The sequence below is a fragment of the Stenella coeruleoalba genome (assembly GCF_951394435.1).
Source record: "Stenella coeruleoalba genome assembly, chromosome: 21".
In the NCBI taxonomy this organism is placed as follows: Eukaryota; Metazoa; Chordata; class Mammalia; order Artiodactyla; family Delphinidae; genus Stenella; species Stenella coeruleoalba.
Genome location: NC_137167.1, coordinates 21151299 through 21177606, shown reverse-complemented (window position 1 = coordinate 21177606; position 26308 = coordinate 21151299). Strand labels below are relative to the sequence as shown.

At 36.1% G+C, this 26308-nt stretch overlaps 1 protein-coding gene across 2 annotated transcripts in view; it reads right to left on the bottom strand.

Annotated features, from left to right (window-relative positions):
- Positions 1–25625, bottom strand: part of LOC307179867 (uncharacterized protein) — a 349430-nt gene extending 323805 nt beyond the window's left edge. For both annotated transcript variants that reach the window (XR_013825568.1, XR_013825569.1), the window contains exon 1: positions 25546–25625. The gene's annotated coding sequence lies outside the window, so the exon portion shown is untranslated. The remainder of the gene's footprint in view (positions 1–25545) is intronic.
- Positions 25626–26308: the final 683 nt, after the last annotated feature.

Genomic DNA, 26308 nt, shown 5'->3' with positions numbered 1-26308 from the left:
TGATAATAAAACAGTCTTTTGATGTCATGGTGAGTAATATCACGTAGAAAAAAATGGACACTAAGTGACAATGCTTTTTAGAAAAGTCATACTCAATGTGAAGAAGTTGAGAATACCTTCCTAATTTATATTGCTTATAACAATTTCTTTTCTTTCTTTCTTTCTTTCTTTCTTTCTCTTCCTTCCTTCCTTCCTTTCTTCCTTTCTTCCTCCCTTCCCTCCTTCCTTCCTTTCTTTAATAAATTTATTTATTTTATTTATTTATTTTTGGCTGCTTTGGGTCTTTGCTTCTGCACGCGGGCTTTCTCTAGTTGCGGCGAGCGGGGGCTACTCTTCATTGCGGTGCGCGTGCTTCTCATTGCGGTGGCTTCTCTTATTGTGGAGCATGAGCTCTAGGCACGTGGGCTTCAGTAGCTGTGGCTTGTGGGCTCTTGAGCGCAGGCTCAGTAGCTGTGGTGCATGGGCTTAGTTGCTCTGTGGCATGTGGGATCTTCCCAGACTAGGGATCAAACCCATGTCCCCTGCGTTGGCAGGCGGATTCTTAACCACTGCACCACCAGGGAAGTCTCAACGTTCTTTTTTTAATCCACAAAAATAATGCATCATAAAAATCTTGTCTAAGTCTCAAGGAGCTCTTTCATAAGAATAAATTTTTTTAAAAGTCTGTGTGATACTACCAAACGTAAAATAGATAGCTAGTGGGAAGCAGCCGCATAGCACAGGGAGATCAGCTCAGTGCTTTGTGACCACCTAGAGGGCTGGGATAGGGAGGGAGGGAGGGAGGGAGATGCAAGAGTGAAGAGATATGGGAACATATGTATACGTATAGCTGATTCACTTTGTTATACAGCAGAAACTAACACACCATTGTAAAGCAATTATACTCCAATAAAGATGTTAAAAAAAAAAGAAAAAAAAAGTCTGTGTGATAAAAAAAATTTATTTCACAGATTCATTGGTCACATTTTCTCTATTTTAGTAGTATAAAATAACGGTGTATATTTCAATCAATAGAATATATTAGTATCCTTGACGCCAAAATGTCAATTGCGTCTGGAGCCATTTGGAGATTTCCCAATGATCACGTGTGGATATGTGTGTCCTTTCCCCCGAACCCCCTTGGCCCAGAGGCTAATAAGGCAGTAGGAGGAGATGAAGAACAAAAGGAAGATTTCCAACTGGTACCCATTTGACCCACATCCTTATCCCAAAGTCAAACATACAATTCAGCGGTTTTCAATGGGGCGATAATGAAAGAAGCCATGAAAATGAGAGAATTGAGGTCACAATGACTCAAGACTGCTAAAGATATTGGCGGATAAAAGCCCACAAATGCTAAACACTTTATAATCTCCAGAACAGATCTGCATAATGGAGAACTGTCCCACGCAAAATACCAATAATGTTCCTGTTGACATCTAATTTGTTGATGGGGCTCACTTTATAAGCTCAATCATTTTACCTATTCAGAAATATTTAGATGTTTGTCACGAGATTGACTTAACTGAGCTGTTGTCTTGGGCTTGGAAGAGGGGGTCTGACGGTACTCCATGGTGCCTGAGTGCCCCCCATGTCACTCAGAGATTTCCTCAGCTTCTATCAACCAGACTGGTCTTTGTCATTTATAAATACTCCAAAGAGTTACAACTACCAAAGGCAGGGGGAGTGTCAGCAGAGATGGGGGTCACAATGAGTATTCGTTATACATATTATTTCTAATCTCTACCACTGCTTTTGAATATTAAAGTGAGCAGGGGCCCTGTCCACAGAGGTGGCCAGCTGAGTGAGAAGATGCTTCACAAAGTGCTAAATGTGATTCAGCAGAGTCTGGAGGACACAGCCTTATGCACTCAGAACTCTGATTTTGTTATCATGTTAAAAATAATTTGGTCTTTTGAGAGTGGACACATATACATCACTGAAGGCTTATTCCATCTAAATGTCAGATTCTCATGGAGTCAACCTAAGCATAAAGTCACCTTATCAGACTGACTAGACACTCCTTCAAGATCAATGTCATTTCATAGGACAATCCTACTGTCAGGAATGTATTACTCTCTATTTCACCTCTTGAAAATCCCATCCAAACCTTCAAGATAAAATTCAAATGTTACTCTTTTGAGGCTTATTTTATTACTAGATTTGCTTCATCCTGAACACCTAGTGCATGTTATTATCCATTCCTATGTTATTTACCATAGACTATGGTGCATTCCAGTCATTTAAGAATATCTCATTTTGTCTACTCAGTTGTAAACTGCTTGAGTACAACAGCCATAATCATAAAGGAACTTACAGTAACAGGTACTCAAAAACAGCTCTCAAAGAATAAGAATCCTGACTTTATAGATAAAAATACTCGTGGAGATGTAATAGTAACTTTGAGTCAAATTAGGGAGTCTATTAAACGGTACATTAAAAGTGAAGTCTGACCTGGACTCTCAATCTAAACTGTATATCAGTGATTTTCAACTAGGAGTGATTTTAACACTGGGAGGACATTTGGTAACGTCTAGAGACATCTTTGTTTCTCAAAACTGGGAGTGGAATAAGTGGGAGGGTGCTGCTGCTATTTGATGGTAGAGGCCAGGATGCTGCCAAATGTTCTGTAATGAAGACGACAGGCCTCCCACAACAGATGACCATCCAGCCCAAAATGTCAGTAGTGTCAAGATAGAAAAACCCTGCTCTATCAAATCATTTGCTTTTTTTTTTGTTTCCCAGGGGCTGGCTAAGCTTAGGGACTTACGGAGTTTATGGAGGGTGTATTCCTTTTAAACTCAGTGTTCCTGAAAAGGTATCATCATCTTTTACCATCATTATCATCAACATCATCATCTTCAACAGTAGCAACACTTTATCAACATTAAATATTGAGTCAGTTTGAGGGATTTTAGGGAAACCAGAGCAGGGTGTTCACCATTGTGAAGTCCAGGGATGAGAATCATGTGTGTACTAATCCCAAAACTATTAACTGCTAGGTTAGGGAGAAACTTCCAAGGCAACTGCCACTAATATCTGTCATTATAAATCTTTCCGTCATTAGTACCTCTAATGTCCTGCCTTCAAATATGAGATTAGACATAAACTATTTTAGAGAATCAAAAGTTTTTTTCTTATAGGCAACTATTGTTGGAGAACCAAGATGTCTGTCATGCCTGTATTGTAACTTAGATATCTTATAAATTGTCAAGAAATTTCTATTTAATCAAGTTTTTTTTTTCCTGTTTGTAGCCCAAATCCAATTAAATTGTTTGAATCTCTATGGAGCTTTTCTCTGCCTATTCTATAAAACAGCTATTCCTAGATTTAGAAATAAGTGGGTAAAATTTTTTGTGACTTTCTTTTTCTCAGGGGAAATAATCAAGCATTCTTATCACATCCTCCCGTTATTCATCTCTTCTTAGTCACTTCCAGTCTACTCATTTGTCCCCTCTTATAATCCTTACATTCCTTTTAACCTATGAAGCTCATAGCCTACGACACATACACACACACACACACACACACACACACACACATTCCCTGCTACACGGCTGGTACACAGAAATGAAAAATGGTACTTTATGCAATGAAGAAAGTTGAGCTGCATTAATAATGAATAAGGGAGTTATGGGTTCAGATTTTCTAAATAGTCAGTTCAGAGAGGGTGAGTGAAAGCCACTGATTCGTTAAATGCTAGAATTAAGTAATGAACTTGAATCCTTTCATTCTGGGACACCCCAGCATCTGCTTCTGCTTTCATTTCTTGAACAAGGATGGTGTGTGTTTTATAATAAGTATCGGCTATTAGTTAGATAATCAATACCTGGGAAAATAATATTTGCCCTCTAAATCAAGTACTCAAGAAGCTTTCTATCAATCTGGCATGACCCATGATGTAGCCTGAGAACGAGAAACATTTTAAATGTTTATAGAAAATGGTTTCTCAGTTGTCCAGGTTTTTAGGTTTACCAGTCGCAAGTATGTAAACAAAATTCTGTGAATGGGAGATGTGGGGTTAAAAAAAAAATACTAGAAGAGGGAAAAGGGAAGCATATGTGGAAAATTTTGTGCAGTTACTGAGTAAGACTTGGGTCTTACATGGGCTCTCCTGGAACCAGCCAGCAGACTTGGGCTGCTCACTAGTCCTCTTTAGGCCTTAATGTCTTTATCCTTAAAATGAGATAGATTGTGTTCCTCCACCACCAACAGGATCATATGACCATTAATTTCTTGGGTTCCCTTCTGACTCTAGATACATGATGCATTTTGATGCCCTAGGAAAAAGGAAGCAGTAGAAGTAATAGATGTAAGACACAAATCACTATTAGAAATGAAACAGGGGTCATTGCTACAGATCTCATGGACATTAAAAAGATAATACAAGAAAAATCTGAAAGTGAAATTAAGAAAACACTCGCATTTACCAATGAAACAAAAAGAATAAAATACCTAGGAATAAACCTACCTAAGGAGACAAAAGACCTGTATGCAAAAAATTATAAGACACTGATGAAAGAAATTAAAGATGATACAAATAGATAGAGAGATATACAATGTTCTTGGATTGGAAGAATCAACCTTGTGAAAATGACTCTACTACCCAAAGCAATCTACAGATTCAATGCAATCCCTATCAAACTACCACTGGCAATTCTCACAGAACTAGAACAAAAAATTTCACAATTTGTATGGAAACACAAGAGACCCTGAATAGCCAAAGCAATCTTGAGAAAGAAAAACAGAGCTGGAGGAATCAGGCTCCCGGACTTCAGACTATACTACAAAGCTAGAGTAATCAAGACAGTATGGTACTGACACAGAAACAGAAAGATAGATCAATGGAACAGGATAGAAAGCCCAGAGATAAACCCACGCACATATGGTCACCTTATCTTTGATAAAGGAGGCAAGAATATACAATGGAGAAAGGACAGCCGCTTCAATAAGTGGTGCTGGGAAAACTGGACAGCTACATGTAAAAGAATGAAATTAGAACACTCCCTAAGACCATACACAAAAATAAACTCAAAATGGATTAAAGACCTAAATGTAAGGCCAGACACTATCAAACTCTTAGAGGAAAACATAGGCAGAACACTCTATGACATAAATCACAGAAAGATCCTTTTTGACCCACCTCCTAGAGAAATGGAAATAAAAACAAAAATAAACAAATGGGACCTAATGAAACTTCAAAGCTTTTGCACAGCAAAGGAAACCATAAATAAGACAAAAAGACAACCCTCAGAATGGGAGAAAATATTTGCAAATGAAGCAACTGACAAAGGATTAATCTCCAAAATTTACAAGCAGCTCATGCAGCTAAATATTAAAAAAACAAACAATCCAATCCAAAAATGGGCAGAAGACCTAAATAGACATTTCTCCAAAGAAGATATACAGATTGCCATGAAAGGATGCTCATGAAAGGATGCTCCCATGAGCAACACATGAAAGGATGCTCAACATCATTAATCATTAGAGAAATGCAAATCAAAACTACAATGTGATATCATCTCACACCGGTCAGAATGGCCATCATCAAAAAATCTACAAACAATAAATGCTGGAGAGGGTGTGGAGAAAAGGGAACCCTCCTACACTGTTGGTGGGAATGTAAATTGATACAGCCACTATGGAGAACAGTATGGAGGCTCCTTAAAAAACTAAAAATAGAGCTACCTTATATCCCAGCAATCCCACTACTGGGCATATACCCAGAGAAAACCATAATTCAAAAAGATACATGCACCCCAGTGTTCACTGAAGCACTATTTACAATAGCCAGGACATGGAAGTAACCTAAATGTCCATTGACAGATGAATGGATAAAGATGTGACACATATATACAATGGAATATTACTCGGCCATAAAAAAGGAATGGAATTGAGTTATTTGTAGTGAGGTGGATGGACCTAGATTCTGTCATACAGAGTGAAGTAAATCAGAGAGAGAAAAACAAATACTGTATGGTAACACATATATATGGAATCTAAAAAAAAAAAAAAAGTGGTCATGAAGAACCTAGGGGCAATACGGGAATAAAGGCACAGACCTACTAGAAAATGGACTTGAGGACATGGGGAGGGGGAAGGGTAAGCTGGGAGAAAGTGAGAGAGTGGCATGTATATATATACACTACCAAATGTAAAACAGATAGCTAGTGGGAAGCAGTCGCATAGCACAGCGAGATCAGCTTGGTGCTTTGTGACCAGCTAGAAGGGTGGGATAGGGAGGGTGGGAGGGAGGGAGACCCAAGAGGGAAGAGATATGGGGACATATGTATATGTATAACTGATTCACTTCATTATAAAGCAGAAACTAACACACCATTGTAAAGCAATTATACTCCAATAAAAACGTTAAAAAAAAGATAATACAAGAACATTATGAACAACTCTATAACCACAAACTTAATAATTTAGATGAATTTAAATTATTTCAAATTCTTTGAAAGACGCAATATACCAAAACTCACACAAAGAAAATAACCAGCTTGTATCAACTAAAGAAATTAAATCAACAATTAATAACTTTCTGAAACAGAAAGCACCAGGCCCAGATGGTTTCACTAGCGAATTCTATGAAACATTTAATGAAGAAATGATACTAAATCTCTATAATCTGCTCCAGAAAATAGAAGCAGAAGGAACACTTCCTAACTTACTCAATATGAGGCCAGCATTATCCTAATACCAGAGAAACATTACAAGAAATAAAAACTAAGAACAATATTTCTCAGAACATACATGCAAAATCCTCAATTAAATATTAGAAATTGAGTCCAAAAATGTATAAAAATAATTATACACAATGATCATACCTGGGATCTATTCCAGGTATGCAAGGCTGGTTCAATATTAGAAAATCAATTATTGTAATCCATTACATCAACAGCCTAAATAAGTTATAGATGTAGTAACATACATGATGATAATGATGATGATAGCTTTTTTTTGGAACTTTGGGATTATCTCAAAAGAATACACCCCTAGTGAACTCCATAGATCACTAAGTTTGGCCAGCTCATGGGAAACAAGAAAAAACATTAATCGATTCAAAAGACTTAGAAGTAAGCTCAAAAGTCCAGTCAGACTTCATTCACAAGGGTAAATAGCTAAATACAACAGTCATGTGCATTCCATAGAATTGTATAAGCAAAATGATTGTACTTGTGAAATCATTCTGAAAATCAAAACTTAGCCAATGTGTTTTGTTTACCATAGAAAGATTCATATTTTGGTTTCAGGAGATACAATATAAGTAAATATGGGTTTTCTATTAAAAATGTGACAAAATAATCTCTATACAAAGCTAAGTATAGGGTATATGAGGTAGGGCTGGATTTAAAAAGCTAACATTTATAAAATAAAATAAAATTTGAAATTCACTGGGCTGACATATACTAAATATCATATGACTTGAGAAGGAGAGAATAAAAAGGGCTATGTTAAATTTTAAATATATTCCTCTCATTTTGAGAATGATTCCAGTAAAAAGAATAAAATATAATATTCTAAATGTAAATCCAAGTCCCCCAAATATCAACACTGAACTAAAATGAAATCTCCATCTACATCAGGGGGTAGAGAAAGTTTCTGCTTCAAAGTTCAATTTTTAAATCTTGTGCAAAAGCAAAACATTTATATACTACTGTACATTTTCCATAGTCTTCTACTTTTCTGCATTTATCTCCTTTTTTGAGCACATAATGTATTTCCATCTACTGAAAAAACTGTCTCAAATACTACTGACTGAACTAAATTTGGCTTTCATACAAAGCCACATGGGAAAAGAATACTAATAAAGTCATAAACGGTGCAGAAACTACAACCATTTGTCATTTGCCAAGCTACGTTTACACTCTTGGCAGAGAAGGACTTAAGTAACTTTTTCTTAAAACTGCTTTGAGGGCTTATCATTACTAGCACAAGGAATTTTCTCCAGATCCTTAATAAGTTATATACAAGTTGAAATAATGCTCTTTTTCAAACTTTAACCCTGCTGCATATCATTATTTATATAAGCACTGTCCCCATTTAGAGTTAGAAGGGAAAAGGGAAGGCAGCAAGTGACATTATTCCAGTATTCTACAATAAATTATACATCTGTCAAATCTCCAGGCTCTAAAACTGCATCACTTTGGAAGCACTTGAGAGTTTTCAATTTTTTTAAATTCTTCTTCCCTTCAACTTATAAAATATATATGAAAAATAATTCTTTTTGCATCTGATGAATCCCTGTTATGATTTCTTCATTAAAAATATAAAATTTTAGAAACACTTATTGATTCAAGGCAACAGTATATGCCCACTAAAATATTATGTTAATAATGTGAGGTTTTATTCAGTGAAATAACTCTTAGAATGAAACAATCACATTCCAAAATATTAATCAAAGATCCATTGAGCATTAGAAACTTAGTGTAGAAAGACATACCAAACCTGTATCCAGGTGCCTGGAAGTTTACTGTCCAGTTAAGGTAAGTTATATAGTAGTAATAATGATAATAACAAAGCAAATACATGTAATACAATGCTTATATATAACACAATCTAGTACATAAATACATAATGATTACTATATGCCAGGCATGTCTAAGTACTTTACCTATATTAACTCATTCAATACTTACAACAACTCTACAGAATGGGTAAAATTATTATGATGATGTACATTTTACAGATAAGGAAACTGAGAAAAAAAAGGAAGAGATGGTGGAGAAATGGTGGAATTGGAACATGAACTCAACTGGTTTGTCTCCTGGGTTCATTCTCTTATTTCTTACACTCTATTGCCTCTCCTGCTGTAACACGTCACATAATGGCAAAGGGGGCAAATGTTAGGCACCAAATGAGTTGCACACATAGTGAGTGCAGAAGTGCAGAGGATGAAGAGAAATCACTGTGGGATGAAGTAGCTGGAAAGGATTTCAAGGATAGAAGAGAAATGGGGCTAGATCTTATCTGAACAGGAAAAAGCTGCTTTAAGCAGGAGAAAATCTGTGAAAAACAAAAAAGGAAAACGGAAATAAGTCTGTAAAATTTGGGGTGTATTATCCACATATCAATAAATATCCTACAGGCCCCTCAGACTCAACATGCCACCTGACATTTATAAAAACATTTTTCTTTTGTTCACTTGTTTTCTCTGTCTCCCTGACTAGTATATAAACTCCATGGAGCAAGATCTTGCCTGCCAGTTTATGGTTATATCCCTGGTGACCCACATGGTCCCTGGCATATAATAGGTGCTGATTTATTCGCTAAATGCCTGAATACTTAAGTATATAAAGGAATGAAAGTCTAAGTTTGGCTCAACCTCTTTCCCCCACCAAAAAACAAACAAAAACTTGACGGTTTTGATATGTGTTCCCTACTTCATAAGTGGCACCCACATGTTCAGGCAGAAGACCTAGCAATCATCTTCGACTTCTCCCTTCTTTTCATTACCACTTCCCATACATCCAATCATACAAATTTCTCTTTTCTTCCTTCTAATTATAATTCTTCCACTCCTTCTGTTTTCACTGCCATTATTGTATTTTTGATTATTATATATTTTGCTTAGAATAATGTTATGGCCTCTTTACGTATCTCTCTGCCCCTGACTTTTTTCCAATCCATTCTCCACGCTGGAGTCCAATTTATGTTTCTAGAATATAAATCTGGTTATATCATTCTCTTCTTCAGAATATTCAATAGGCCCCCATTGTCCTCAGGATAAAATACAAGTTCCTTAACACAGCTTAGAATGTCTTTCATGGTTTAGTCATTGCATAACTCTATAAACTCTATAAGCTTCATAACAAGCCCTTTTACCACTACTATAATTCTTGGCAGCCTAAATTTTACATTATGAAACTCTGAGTTTATAAAATAAATATCTTCCCTTGTTCCCTTGGGTTTTTTCAAATAATCCACACAACCTGAATCTCTCCTTTCCCCCTTCCCCCTTTTACCTTGTTCCATATTTATCATTCAGGTCTTGGCTTTAACACCTCCTCTTTTAGAAAGTTTTCCATAACTCAAAAAATGCTATTAGCTGGTTGATTATGGTCTCTATTTCTACCGCTACTGCATTCTTTATCACTTTCTTTAGGGAACTTTTAGTTACTTGTATGATTATCTCTTAGACTGAAGGTTCCTGGCAATAGGGATCAGAGTCTTATTATTCACTATTTCATGTCCAATACCTAATCAAAGTTTAGGGTGATTAATATAATGTTCAATGAAGTTATATACAAGGAATATATGAAATTAAATATTGAGTGAAACTTTTCCTATTGCCCCCAAATTGGTCAGTAGTATTCAAAGCGGAGGATAAAAGAATATTAACATTTCCATCTTCTAAATAAAGCTTAAGAAAAGTGGAGCTAAATACCTCTCCCAAGTGGTGCCAAGACTCTAGACTTTATTTTAGATACTCTGAACTAAAGATAGGTGAACTTGAAATTATAGTAATAGAAATTACTGAAACTAAAGCACAAGGGGACAAAGACAAAACAGAAAATGAACAGAGTCTTGGACTTGGAGGAAAATATCAAGTGAATTAATATACATATAATTAGGATCCCTGAAGAGAGAGAGGAGTAAAAAAAATATTTTTTAAATAATGGCTTAACATTTTAAATTTGATGAAAATTATGAACCCTATTTCCCAAAATCTCAACAACGAGCAGGGTAAACAAAATGAAAATCACACTAAAACACATCATAATCACAATTCTGAAAAATCAAAGGTAAAGAGAATATTTTAAAAGCAATCAGAGAATAAAATACATGTACATATAAGGGAATAAAGACAGCAATGATCTCTGACTTCATCAAAAACAATGTGAGACAAAAGACAACGGAAAGATATCTTAAAATTCCTGATTTGGGACTTCCCTGGTGGTCCAGCAGTTAAGACTCCATGCTTCCAATGCAGGGGGCGTGGGTTTGATCCCTGGTCAGGGAACTAGATCCCACATGCTGCATGGTGTGGCCAAAAAATAAATAAATAAATAAGTCCTGATTAAAAAACAAAAAACAAAAAACTGCTAAAGTAGAATTATATAACTGGTAAGAATATTTTTCAAAAATGAAGGCAAAATAAACACTTCAAGACAAATGAAAACTAAGAGAAATTACTGTCAGCAGATATGCACTATGAGAAACGTTAAAGGAAATTCTTCAAGAGAAAGGGAAATAATATCAGATGACACTCAAATCTCAGAAATAAATAATGTCAGAAACAGAATGTATAGGTAAATATAAAATATAGTTTCCTTTTATTAATTTTTAAAGGATAAGTGATTATTTAAAATGAAAATAATAATAATGAATCGACAGATTAGTAACATATGCAAAAGTATAATCGTTTTATTAGAGTTCTCCAGAGAAAAGAACCAGATATATATGTATGTATCCTGAGAACCAGGAAAGCCAGTGGTACAGTTTCAGTCCAAAGGTCAGTAGGCTCAAGACCCAAGAAGAGCTGATGTTTCAGTTCAAAGGCACTCACACAGACAGAATTCTCTTTTTTGGAGGAGGGTCAGCCTTTCTGTTCTACTCAGGCCTTCAACTGATTAAATGAGGCCCACCCAAATTAGGGAAGTGAATCTGCTTTACAAAGTCTACCAATTTAAATATTAATCTCACCCAAAAATACCCTCATAGACACACCCAAAGTAATGTTTGACCAAATATCTAGGCATCCTGTGGTCTAGTCAAGTTGACATGTAACCAACATAATAGTAAAGTAATATATGTAAAAGTAAAAATTGAGTTCATCAAGAACGAGGGGTAAAAGGAAGTGTATGGTAGTATACATCTTAAATATACATGAAATGGAATATTTTTAATGTAAACCATGATAAGTTAAATATGTATACTGTAAACACTAGATCATTCACTGAACAAAATAGACATCTAGCTAAAAATTCAATTGTTGAAATAAAACAGAATACTAAGAAATAATCTACAATAAGGCAAGTTAAAAGGGAAAAAAAGAAAAAAAAACAAATGTTACAAATAGAAAGCAAAGAGTAAGTGATAGACTTGAACATAGCCTTATTGATAATTGCATTAAATGCAAATGGTCTACACATTTCAATAAAAAGGCATACATTTTCAGACTAAGGAAAAGTAAACAAGTGACAAGTATAAGCAGTCTATAGGAAATATACTTTAAATATAAATGAACAGGTACATTAAAAGTAAAAGGATGGAAAAATGTATACCATGTTAACATTAATATAAGAAAGTTGAATTGACTCTGTTAATAACAAAGTATACATCAGGCCAAGAGATATTACCAGGATTAAAGGGGGGCTCATTTTTTATATATATTTATTTATTTGGCTGCACAGGGTCTTTGTTGCGGCACACAGAATCTTTGTTGCCACATGCGGGATCTAGTTCCCTGACCAGGGATTGAACCTGGGCCCCCTGCACTGGGAGCTCAGAGTCTTAACCGCTGGACCACCAGGGAAGTCCCAAAGGGGGACTCTTCTTGATGCTCTTCAATTCATCAAGAACACATTAAAATCCTAAATGTTTATAAGTAATAATCCAGTTTAAAATAGAAGCAAAATAGACAAACTGGAATCACAAATTTAAAAATTCATAGTTTTAATCAGAGACTTTAACACTCCTCTCTTAATAATTGATAGAACAAATAGAGATATACTCAGGAAAAGTACAGAAATTTGAATCACACTATCAATTAACTCGATCTAACTGATATTCATAGGACAGATGCCCAATATCAAGAAAGATCTTGCTGAACCATTAACCAAGTCTCATTAATTTAAAAGCCTTAAAATACTACAGAGCATGTTGTCCTACCACAATAGGGTTAAATTAGAAATTCCAAATATTTGGAAACTGAATAATACACTTCTAAATAATCCATGGGCAAAGTAGAGGACACATGGGAAATTAGTAAACATTTTTTACTGAATGATAATGAACAATATAACAAAAAGTATATAACATCTTTTACTATTATACTGTTGCTATACTAATATTAAAACAATACTAATATTGAAAAAGAAGAAAGATCTAACTTCTATCTTAAAATCTTTAATCTTAGAAGGTAGAAAAATAAGAACAATTAAACTTAAATTATGTAGAAGGAAGAAAATAAAGATAAAATTGGAGATCAGAAAAATGAAAAGCAGACAAACAATAAAGAAAAATCAATGAAACCAAAAGCTAGTTCTTTGAAATAACCAAAAAAAGGATAAACCTCTAATTATAATACTTTAGAAAGCGAGTAGAGCCAAATTACCACATCAGAAATAAAAGAGAGGACATCACAATGGAGCCTACAGATTTTAAAAGACTATAAGAAATTATTATGAACAATGTTATGACAAGAACCTTGACAAGTTAGATGGAATGGACATACTCTTTGCACAATTCCTCTGACCAAAACTGTACAAGAAAAAAAAAAATTAAAAACCTAAATAGCCTAATATTTGTTAAAGGAATTTAGGCTGTAATAAAATCTTCACACAATAAAAACTCTGAGCCAAGGTGACTTTACTTGTAAATTATTCAAAATGTTTATGAAGAATATACCACCCATCTTTCCACAAACCACAAACTCTTTCAAAAAATACAGGAAGAGGAAATGCTGCCCAACTCATTTTATAAGACCAACACTATTTTAATACCCAAAATGAGATAAAGATATTTCAAGAAAGAAAATTATAAACCATTATCTCTCAGAAACATAAAGGCAAAAATTCTTTAAAAATATATATTAGCAGGTAAAATCCAAGAATATGCCAAAAAACAAAAATATCACGCTCAAGTGGAGTTTATCTCAGGAATGCAGGGATGATTTCAGATGACAAGTTAAATAAATGCTAGTCACCATATTATTATAAAGAAGTTTCCTAACTGGCTCACCCACTGCCACATTTATCCATGTGCATGCTTGCATACAAGCCTGCCTGTCCCCAAAACACACACACACACACACACACACACACACACACACACACACACACACTTCACAATCTATGTACAGACATTAGAGGGAATAAAAGAGAAGAGAATCACTGAAGTCATGAGTTATTGGCCTGCAATTTCCTCTCACTCCCCAAAGCCAAGTGAGGACTCCAGGAGATTCAATAAGGGGCATCTCATGGAGGAACAATGATGACCTTTTCTGATGAGATTGTGAATATAATGACTTGGTAGAAAAATAAGCATTACTTTTTATAATATCTTTCTGTCTTCCGTGAGGCCCTTTGTTTGGTTAGCACCAGTGATAGATGTGGAGAGACAAAGATTTAGAAGTTGGGACAGGATTAAATAATAAAGGGTGCAGCCATTTGAGATGTGAAGGGTGAGAATAAGGGAAGGAATTTAGTAGGAAGGAGATGAAGACGGCAATTTGAAGCTGTGTGGGGAAAGGGCAAAAAAAACCCCAGAAAACTGTGATGATGGTCGAACAATCAGATTTTAAAGGAAAGACATGACTGATGAAGCTTATTATGGATTTGCTCCTCTTCCTTCAGCACCAAGTATCTGTGAAACTTACATTGCTCACTAATGTAGGGAGATTTGAGGAGCTGCTGAGTTCGTGTCACAGACATGTATATACGTAAGTATATACAGATATTTTCTTTTCATCAACTTATACAATTCTGACATTCCAGGATAAAGTCATACAATTTGGCCCCCAATTGTGACCTTTAACAAACATTTATTGAATAAAGGGCAACCTAATGATGAATCATCTTCCCCCTCAAGACCTTATCATAGCTGGGTTCTTATTTGGACATCAGTACAAATGCTCCTCGTTAGTGATGCTATAGAAAACAGCTGCATACCCCCTAGGAACTCTCTGGAATATCACTTATTTAATCATTTTCACAATATTAATCACCGCCTGAAATTATCTCGTTCATGTATTTGGTTACTTGTCCATCGCCTCTCTGCCCTCACTTTATGGTAGTGGGGACCTGGTATGTCTTTCTCACTGTTCTACTCCTAGTTCCTACAAAAGTAATAGGTAATTTTAATAATAGGTGATTAATAATAGGTGAGCATTAAATGTTACTCTTAATATTTTATTAATAAATAAAATATTATTATTTTAATAATAGATGAGCATTAAATATCTGTTGAATAAAGGAAAGGATAAATGAATAGATTCAACAGATATGTTGAAAATACTATACTCTCTATTCAGAGAGGTTCTTAACATGCAAATTAGGACACAAGGAGAGGGAAATTATATCTAGAAGGAGGTACTTGAGTCAACAAATTGGAATTCCTTCTGGAATTCTAATCAAATTTTTCAGTTTTAGAACTAGTTTGCATAACAATTATGAAATACAGAATTAATAATCTCAAAAGATAATTACATTCAAATCTATAAAGAATCAACATATTTTAAAAAGTGAAAGAAATAAGAAATTAAATTATATCTTGGTTTGAAAGATAGAATCTGAGCTAAAGGTTTATGTCTCTTCATTAGTAAGGAAGCAGGTACTACTATCACTGGTTTTATATCTCACACACAAAAAACAAATAAATAAGTGGAAAGAACTTCTCTAGCTCATCTATTAGTCCTTAACTGAAATCAAAGTCCTCTGGCTTGTGTCCAGAAACTTCATCAAGATCCTACTTAGTGCAACGTCTATAAAAGATCTACAGTGGATGAGTTCAACTCAAAGTCACGGAGAACACTATTTGGTCTCCAGCCATGGTCTCCACCTTAGTATTAACCAAAGCCCCTGAAATAAACACTGAGATTCAGAACCACTTGTAAAGAGCCTTTCAGAAATCTCCTTTGCCCTGCTATGTCTCATTCCACGCCTGTCTGCACCTTAGCCAGCACTGTATCTATTCTAACTGAATGGTTCTTAAAATGATGAAGTACGACACCAGCTAATCATAAGTTCCTTGACTGTGAATACTTCTGTTTGCAGAGAATTCAAGACTAACTGAGCTGATCAATATTATAGTCTCAACTGCATTACACCTGACAGTATAATGCTGCTAACTGGTCTACAGAAGCATCATTCTAAGTGCTAAGTAATACGAAGAATATGTCTGTCACAATTATAAGTTGGAACTCACACTGTTCGGGGTGTTATTCAAAGCCACAGGAACTGCATTCTTATACAACTGTAAGTCACGATTTTATTTTAGAGCAGGGACTCTGCTTTTTGACTAGCTTTAGAAAGAACATGACACAATGTGAAAATGGACATTTAATAAATACTCCTTTCTGCACCTGCACACAGGGAGCAGGTAATAAATGCTGCTGTCTGGCTTGATAATGATGATGCCTGGCACAGTGGAGAGACAATTAAGGATGTTCTTTGATTCACAATCAGACAAGCAGTACACACATGGATTTTTCTCCTTTGTCAGTTTTCCCCAAATAGTTCTGAACAAAAGCAAAGCGTGCTCCCACCATAGCAGAAACCTAAGACACCAACAGAACCTTTCTTGTTGCTCTGAGTTTCATCTTAATAATAGATATTTATATATCACTTAATATTCACAAGGCACTGTCCTAAGTGTTACATATACTTGTTTAATCCTCAAAGCCACCCTAATAAATAATAATAATAATGTGCTATTATGATTCCTGCTTTTACAGATTAACAAAAAACAGAGGTAAGTACCTTGTCCAAGGTCACTTTCCCGTTCTAGTAGCTTTCACTTTTGGCCTCTTACATATAGTGCTGCAGTGAATATTCATGTGTATATACACATATACATATGAATATATTCTCGCACTTTCCATTCTTATTTCTTTCAAGGTAATGTGCCTTTTTTTGTTGTTGTTGTACGCGGACCTCTCACTGTTGTGGCCTCTCCCGTTGCAACGGAGCATGGGCTCCGGACGCGCAGGCTCAGCGGCCATGGCTCACGGGCCCAGCCGCTCCGCGGCATGTGGGATCTTCCCGGACCAGGGCACGAACCCGTGTCCCCTGCATCGGCAGGCGGACTCTCAACCACTGCGCCACCAGGGAAGCCCAGTAATGTGCCTTTAAATAAGAATTCTTCCAACACATTTACTGAAGTTTAGGAGTCTGCAAAATAAAGGGAGCCATCCCTGAGAAACTCGATCAGTTGAAAGAAGCTTTTCTTTGAGGTGCAAAACTTGTATGTTTAACAGCAACAAGCCACAGGCCTTGCATTAATTCTGACAATAGTGTCACTCTCAATTAAGTAACTACCGATACCCTAGGCACTGCTTCATGCTTCGTTCCTTTTAACCTTTTTTTTTAAAATGAACTTTAAATAGATAATATTCACATCAGCTTTGTGGTGAAACATCTTCCCAAATGCATTCAGGGGAAATGATATAGAGATGGATCCTGAGTTGAGGAAGCATATATATCCATGGCACAATTAGGGAAGCAATTCGGACTGGATTCCTGAGAAGCAGAGAGCTAAATTCTTTGGACATCTTTTATTTACCCCTATCGGATTGCAGCCCATTTTACCTATTTTTTGTGATCTTTTTAAATATCAAGAAACACTATCTTGGAAGATAACTTTGCCATATTTATAAGGAGACGACTTTCTGAAATATATACAAATGTTTGTGATTCATTGAATGAGACATTTTATTATGTATTTATGGCCACCACTCTACTTCCCTATGTAATTGTTAAATCTGTGTTACATATATTACGCAATTTGAGCCATAGGCTTTATTTTTATTTATGTAAATCAGGAAGGAAACTTTAATTTTTTTACCTTTTGACCTCTTTCGTCCATCTTGTGCAACCTGCACCCTCTCACCTCTGACAACCACCAATCTGTTCCCTGTATCAAGAAGCTTGTTTTTTTGTTTGTTTGTTCAGATTCCACAGATAAGAGAAATCATAAAGTATTTGTTTTGTTTTTGCGGTACGCGGGCCTCTCACTGTTGTGGCCTCTCCCGTTGCAGAGCACAGGCTCCGGACGCGCAGGCTCAGCGGCCATGGCTCACGGGCCCAGCCGCTCCGCGGCATGTGGGATTTTCCCGGACCGGGGCACAAACCCTTGTTCCCTACATCGGCAGGCGGACTCTCAACCAATGCGCCACCAGAGAAGCCCTCTAATATATTTTGATTTCCTCTTTGATTTCTTCAGTGATCTCTTTATTTAGTAACGTATTGTTTTGCCTCCATGTGTTTGTGTTTTTTACGTTATTTTCCCTGTAATTCATTTCTAATCTCATAGTGTGGTGGTCAGAAAAGATGCTTGAGATGATTTCAATTTTCTTAAATTTACTGAGGCTTGATTTGTGATCCAAGATGTGATCTATCCTAGAGAATGTTCCGTGCACACTTGAGAAAAAAGTGTAATCTGCTGTTTTTGGATGGAATGTCCTATAAGTATCAATTAAATCTATCTGGTCTATTGTGTCATTTAAAGCTTCTGTTTCCTTATTTATTTTCATTTTGGATGATCTGTCCATTGCTGTAAGTGAGGTGTTAAAGTCCCCCACTATTATTGTGTTACTGTCGACTTCCTCTTTTATAACTGTTAGCAGTTGCCTTATGTATTGAGGTGCTCCTATGCTGGGTGCACATATATTTATAATTGTTATATCTTCTTCCTGGATTGATCCCTTGATCATTATGTAGTGTCCTTCCTTGTCTCTTGTAACATTCTTTATTTTAAAGTCTATTTTATCTAATATGAGTATAGCTACTCCAGCTTTCTTTTGATTTCCATTTTCATGGAATATCTTATTTCATCCCCTCACTTTCAGTCTGTATGTGTCCGTAGCTCTGAAGTGGGTCTCTCATAGACAGCATATATATGGGTCTTGTTTTTGTATCCATTCAGCAAGCCTGTGTCTTTTGGTTGGAGCATTTAATCCATTCACGTTTAAGGTAATTATCGATATGTATGTTCCTATGACCATTTTCTTAATTGTTTTGGGTTTGTTTTTGTGAGTCCTTTTCTTCTCTTGTGTTTTCCACCTAGAGAAGTTCCTTTAGCATTTGTTGTAGAGCTGGTTTGGTGGTGCTGAATTCTCTTAGCTTTTGCTTGTCTGTAAAGCTTTTGATTTCTCCATTGAATCTGAATGAGATCCTTGCTGGGTAGAGTAATCTTGGTTTTAGGTTCTTCCCTTCCATCACTTTAAGTATATCATGCCACTCCCTTCTGGCTTGTAGAGTTTCTGCTGAGAAATCAGCTGTTAACCTTATAGGAGTTCCCTTGTATGTTATTTGTCATTTTTGCCTTGCTGCTTTCAATAATTTTTGTTTGTCTTTAATTTTTGCCAATTTGATTACTATGTGTCTTGGCGTGTTTCTCCTTGGGTTTATCCTGTATGGGACTCTCTGTGCTTCCTGGACTTGGATGGCTATTTCCTTTCCCATGTCAGGGAAGTTTTCAACTATAATCTCTTCAAATATTTTCTCGGGTCCTTTATCTCTCTCTTCTCCTTCTGGGACCCCTATAATGTGAATGTTGTTGCGTTTAATGTTGTCCCAGAGGTCTCTTAGGCTGTCTTCATTTCTTTTCATTCTTTTTTCTTTATTCTGTTGCATGATAGTGAATTCCACCATTCTGTCTTCCAGGTCACTTATCCATTCTTCTGCCTCAGTTATTCTGCTATTGTTTCCTTCTAGTGTATTTTTCATTTCAGTTATTGTATTGTTCATCTCTGTTTGTTTGTTCTTTAAAATTCTAGGTCTTTGTTAAACATTTCTTGCATCTTCTGGATCTTTGCCTCCATTCTTTTTCTGAGGCCCTGGACCATCTTCACTATCATTATTCTGAATTCTTTTTCTGGAAGGTTGCTTATCTCTACTTCATTTAGTTGTTTTTCTGGGGGTTTACTTTGTTCCTTCATCTGGTACGTAGCCCTCTGCCTTTTCATCTTGTCTTTCTTTCTGTGAATGTGTTTTTGTTCCACAGGCTGCAGGATTGTAGCTCTTCTTGCTTCTGCTGTCTGCCTTCTGGTGGATGAGGCTATCTAAGAGGCTTGTGTAAGTTTCCTGATGGGAGGGACTGGTGGTGGGTAGAGATGACTGTTGCTCTGGTGGGCAGAGCTCAGTCTTAATGAAATTATTTTCTTTCAAGAATCCAAACTCTGCTTTAATTAGGATATCAAAGATATCAGACTTACCAAAATTTTAACCTCACGAAAATGCTGGAACTGATGTTCTTTATGTGTCTAAAATAATGAAGAGTCTCTTACAGAGGGAAATAATACTTGCTTAGTTAGGCTGTACATTGCATGCCTAGTGAAAAGATTATAGTTTCCTTGGTAATTGCTTCTCTTTCTACATTTGCTCTCAAGAGATTAGTGTCAACTTCTGAGAAGGAGTGCAAGCTGCTCTTAGAACCATCTTTTATATCCCACAATCACTGTTGGTAAAATAGGATGATGTCAAGGGATTTTATGACATGTAATTCTTCAACATGCACAATAAATGAAAAGTATAATTTATATTTCATACATCTCTAATTATAGTATGGTAAAATGAAGAAGGAAGATCATATCACTGAAGTTACAAATTATGTATAAGACCCATCCAGAGACAGAACTTTTGCTCAGGATAAGTTTATGGCTAATTAACTCTGTTGTGTGTAGTAATATTTTCATGGTCTTACTGTTCATACATTTTAAATTATGCATAAATTGATTATATATATATATATATATATATATATTTCTAAATAACTATTTTTTAAAACAAAAGCATGAATGCCCCAATATATCTTGGGAGAGATATGTAAACTACAATTAGTTTCTTCTTTGCCTTATGGGGAGGTTTTTTTTTTCAATTCTTAAATAGAAGTTACTCAAATTATAATGTAATTATAAAAATCAAACAGTTATCTTTTAATATATTTTAAAATTTCAGCAATTAGTTAGCTATATACATCCAATTTTATCTCCTTTTCTATTTTAAAATCTGAAATAATATCTTATATATATGATATATGCACATTCAAGAATAAATTTTAGGGACTTCCCTGGTGGCAGAGTGGTTAGGAATCCACCTGCCAATGCAGGGGACATGGGTTCAAGCCCTGGTCTGGGAAGATCCCACATGCTGCGGAACAACTAAACCTGTGCACCACAACTACTGAGCCTTCGCTCTAGAGCCCACGAGCCACAACTATTGAAGCCCACGTGCCTAGAGTCCATGCTCCACGATAAGAAAAGCCATTGCAATGAAAAGGCCACACACCGCAACAAAGAGTAGCCCCCACTTGCCACAACTAGAGAAAGCCCACGCACAGCAACGAAGACCCAACGCAGCCAAAAATAAATAAACAAATTTATTTTTTAAAGAAAGAATAAATTTTAAACTCTTCTCATGTCATTCATTCCTCTAGAATTTAGCATGATAAAACTTTTTGATTAGAAAAGAAGAACTGCATAATTCTCCACTCTTGAAATGTACTCTTGAATCAACATTAGTTGTCTTGAAGTATATTCAAGTCCTTAAACAAGCGTGACTGGGTCTGTGTCAGGGGCTGTGGAGTTTCATGTGCTTTTATTATAAAGTAGGTAGTATAATATTGTAAACTGTACAGAAGATCACACAGTGAAAAGTTCCAGTTTCCCACTGTACTCGTCCACCCAATCTCCCTCTTCAGAAATAACCAATGTTAGGAATTTTTTGTGTATCGTTTTGAGTTATTTTATGTGCATATACATGTGGGTTTTGAAGTGCCAAGCCCTGTAGAGAACAGATGAGAGCTAGGGCTTAATGTAGAATATTTTAGGTAAACAGAAGGTGAGATTCAATTTAGTAAAGCAAAATCACTGGACACCTCCCATGTGCAAACTGTCGTAATAAATTTTATAGACGACATGGGAGGGTGCAAAAATGGAGGTATCACACTGGCCCTGCCTTCCATGAGTGCGTATTTCTGTAATGTACGAAGATAAACAGCACTATTGTAAAACAATGTTGAGTGCTACACAGTATTAAAAAAATGTGTTATGGGAGAACAAAAGTGAGAGGATTAACTCTACTTTGATGAGTTTGTTTGAATTAATCATGTTGTCAGGGAGACTGACACTGCATAACGTATTTAAAGAAAGAAAATAGCCTGGCATGGCTCAAGTTTAGCGTGCATGAATGGATGTGGCAATTAGTAAGGTGGAAAAGTAGGTGGAGGTCAGTTTTGGATTTTATACAATAAACAAAATGGTGATATTAATGGTTATTTAAAATGAGACTATCGGGGGACTTCCCTGGTGACACAGTGGTTAAGAATCCACCTGCCAATGCAGGGGACACAGATTTGAGCCCTGGTCTGGGACGATTCCCCATGCCGCAGAGCAACTAAGCCCGTGCGCCACAACTACTGAGCCTGCAAGCCACAACTACTGAGCCCACGTGCCACAACTACTGAAGCCTGTGCACCTAGAGCCTGTGCTCCACAACAAGAGAAGCCACCGCCATGAGAAGCCCACGCACCGCAATGAAGAATATCCCCCACTCACTGCAACTAGAGAAAGCCTGCGAGCAGCAAGACCCAATGCAGAAATATATTAATCAATTAATTAATTAATTTTTTTTAAAAAAAGACTATCAGGAATTCCCTTGCAGTCCAATACTTAGGACTCCTCGCTTTCACTGCCAAGGGCCTGGGTTTGATCCTGGTCGGGGAATGAGGATCCCAACAAGCTGCATGGTGCAGCCACAAACCAAACTAAATCAAAGCAAGATAAAAATAAATTTTAAAAAATAAAAATAAAAACAGACTATCAATTTCAGATATGTATTCTAGAAAAAATACATATCCAGTGGAAAGAATGAATCAGAGATGGAAAAGATTAAGATGAGTAAAATAAGCACTTATTGTGATCCTCCAGGCAAGACTTTAAAAAGGGCTCATCTCATAAAAATGGTTAAGATTGAACTGAGAGACATTTCAAAGAGGAGGGCTGACTTGAATATGGGGTTAAAACATTTGAATTTGAGGTATGAAATAGCAGGAAACTGGGGAAGCTGCAATATTCCTTGCTTGACTGATTGTGTGGCTACTGAAGTTATTAATTAAGAAAGGGAATAGAGAAGTAGCTGGTCAAGAATGGCGAGGAATAAAGAACTTGACTTTGAAAATACTGCATTTGAATTGCCTGTGGGGCCCTCACAAAAATTATCTCAGAAGCAAAGTCTGAGACATTTAAGTGAACTGAATAGGAAAACTCAGTGCCATAAATTTGAAGATGGTTTGCATATAGTTGATATCACCCAGCAAGATATTTTAAATTGAAGGTCCAAGAGATAGACACATCCACCAGGCAGAAAATGCTGAAGAAGAAAGAAGAGAAGGACACAGAAGGATCCATAAAGGAAGGGAAATAGCAAACAGATCCTACATGCACCCAGGCCTCCCAGAAGCTCTCATCTCAGCACCACTTCTGCTCCTGGGATAGCTCCAAAGCTTTCTCTTGCTATTTTTCTCTGGGCTTTGATGATTGGTCTGTCTGGTCCACTTCTTTGTTATCAGCACTCAGACTTTCATCTTTCAGATACACTAAGAATGAATTTTAGTTTCTCTTTTCCCTTCGTCCTTAATAGAATTTATTTTGAGTTTAAAACAATTTTTACTAATAAATACTACATGAAAAAAGAAAGGGACTTTTAAAAATAAAAACAATAAGCAAATTATAAAAATTAAATGGAATCTTAAATTGCTTTACCTTACTATTCCTGTTCTTTGACATACAAAGAAACTAAAACTGATGGTTCTTAGCAACCTCACTAATTCCATTTTTATGTGTTTCTTCTTTGCATCAGCCTTTTCTAAAACTCCAATTATCTTTTTCTTCCAGGGCTGTTGTTCTGAATCTTTTCCAAATCCTCTGACTATATTCTCCCCTATTCAGTACACTTTAAAAGTCCCAAAATAAGTCTCAATGTTCAGCAACTGGACCCACCTGTGAGATTCATTTATATATCAAGATTATCACATAATCAGTGTTTTGTTGCTTAATGTAGGAAAATGCCTTGTGTTACTGCTGACTTAGGTGAGAGGAACAGATACAGAGTACAGGATGGAGTAGCAGAGACTTTTTTCTTCTCCGTATTTTACTCCAGTGTCAACAACAATAAACATTTACTGTCTGTGTTCTGTGCAGAATACTGAGAAATAAAAGGAAATGTTACTTATATTTTCTGTTCTCAAGGAACTCATTAAAGAATAGCTTTGCAAACCATCGGAAAGAAAAGAGCTAACCTAAAAAGAGAAAATGATCTGCATAACAACTTAGCATATACTAAAAGAGGCATCACAAAACTATGCAGAATGGAAGGGGTATTTAACAAATATTGTTTGAATTAAGTGCTTTGCAATTTGGGGTGGGGGGGATCAATTTAGAACCATACTTCACACCATAAACCAAAAATAACTCTATTTAAAGTGTTTTAAAGATAGTTGCAGATATACTACCATTGTTTCCCCAAATCTCTACCTGAGTTTTTATTTCATAAACTAATAAAAGCATCAATAGATTTGAGGATAACAACAAAAAAGAGATTTTTATGTTTAAAATAACACACAAATCAGAAAAAAAACAAAAAAAATAAAAATTTTAAATTCATTAGTTAAATGGAAAAGAGATATGAACATGCAATTCACAAAAGAGATAGCACATTTTAACTAAATATTGGCTTTAAAATGTGGGAAAGTGTTGAAACGTGATAAATATGAAATGTTTTACATTAAAACAGCACTGAAGTAGAATCACTTTCACATATTGCTGGTAACATCCTAAATTTTTGCAACCATTTGGAAAACAATTTGGCAACATGAATTAAAAGTCTTTATACTATTTAAGTCAGTAATTCTATCTCAGAACAAGCATGGAACATATTCTCAGGAAATAAATTGTAAATTATGATTAATTCACTTCATGTAGCATCCATTAAAAACGATAAGATCTATAGAAATAGGGTAAAGTCTTTATAATTACAAGTGGAAAAGCATGATATAAAATTTCACAAAGTAATTGCTTCTAGGTAAAATTTATGAGTTCATTTGAAATACAATGTATAAAGAATGCACAAATGTGTATTAGTCGTATCTCAAAAGAGTGCTCTCCAGGCCAACTGGGGCAGTTCTGCATCAGCCTGCAGGTCGCACGACTAGGCTCTAGGCTCTAGGTTTGGTTCTGCTCCCTTTGTCTCTTTCAGGGTCAAGGCAGAAGGGAAGTCGCTATCATGGCATGCACTATGCACAGTGCTACTAATATTGTGTTGGCCGAATGAAGTTATGGGGTCAAGCCCAACATCAGAGGAAAGGAGAAATATACTTTTATTTTAAATCATACATCCTTTTATTGTTAAGTCATAAAGAGGTATCAAAATTGAAAGCAAAAATTACATGGTGAGACTTAACATAACTACTAAGGGTGTCAAAGGAAGTGAAAATGGGACTGGGAGCAGGACAGTATCAATTAGCGAACATGGAAAGGACAAGGATGGGGAGAGCAGTGAGCATGTGCTGAAGATACCAGGAGAGAGGATCTGGTGAAAATTTTGATCTTAGACAAGTGCCCAGGTAAAGAAATAATTGGACAAGATTTCTAAACCCCACTATGCACTTAAGAGTCATCCTCACCGTTGGCTCTGTCTCTGTCATCCTCTCCGTCCTCAGCCTCTTTTTCATCATCCTTGATCACCTCCTGCTGGTCATCCCCCGATCTTCATTCTGCAAATTCACATGGCAGAGGGAGGGAGTGCAGAATTAAAGACAAACCAATCTACCACAGGGAGATTAATGCTCATCTATTGGTTTCAGAATCCTCATCTGTAAAATGAGGATGCTGGGTTACATAATCCCATCAGTAAGTTATTTAATCTGTCCAAACTTCAATTTCTTCATTAAGTATGAATGATAATATTATCTATAGTGATAATAGTATCTATTTCATGGAATGTTGTGGGATTTAATTAGATAGCACTTGTAAAACACTGAACATGTTTTAAACAGTTGGGCAATATATCCAGCTATGTGAGACATCTATGGCATTTCAGAGATGAAATGTCTACAATCTACAATCTACAATAAACCATGGTATCCAAAATGATGGACAGGAAAGAAGAACCATCTCTCTCCAAAAATCATCTCCTCTCCATTTTAGAGTGGAGCTCTACTCTCAAAGGTTGGCTATTTCTGAGGCTTCCTTAATGCTTCCCAGTCCAAAAACATAATTCAGTCAACTTTTCTAATTTGAAAATAACTTTAAAATCCACTCCCCCAAGCCAAGTTGCCACATTTCTCATCTGATGTCACAAAGCTTCCTAACTCACCTCCCCAGAACCACTCATGCCCCATCCCATCCCAATCTACCCCATCCTGCACTGCTTTAAAGCTTCATTGC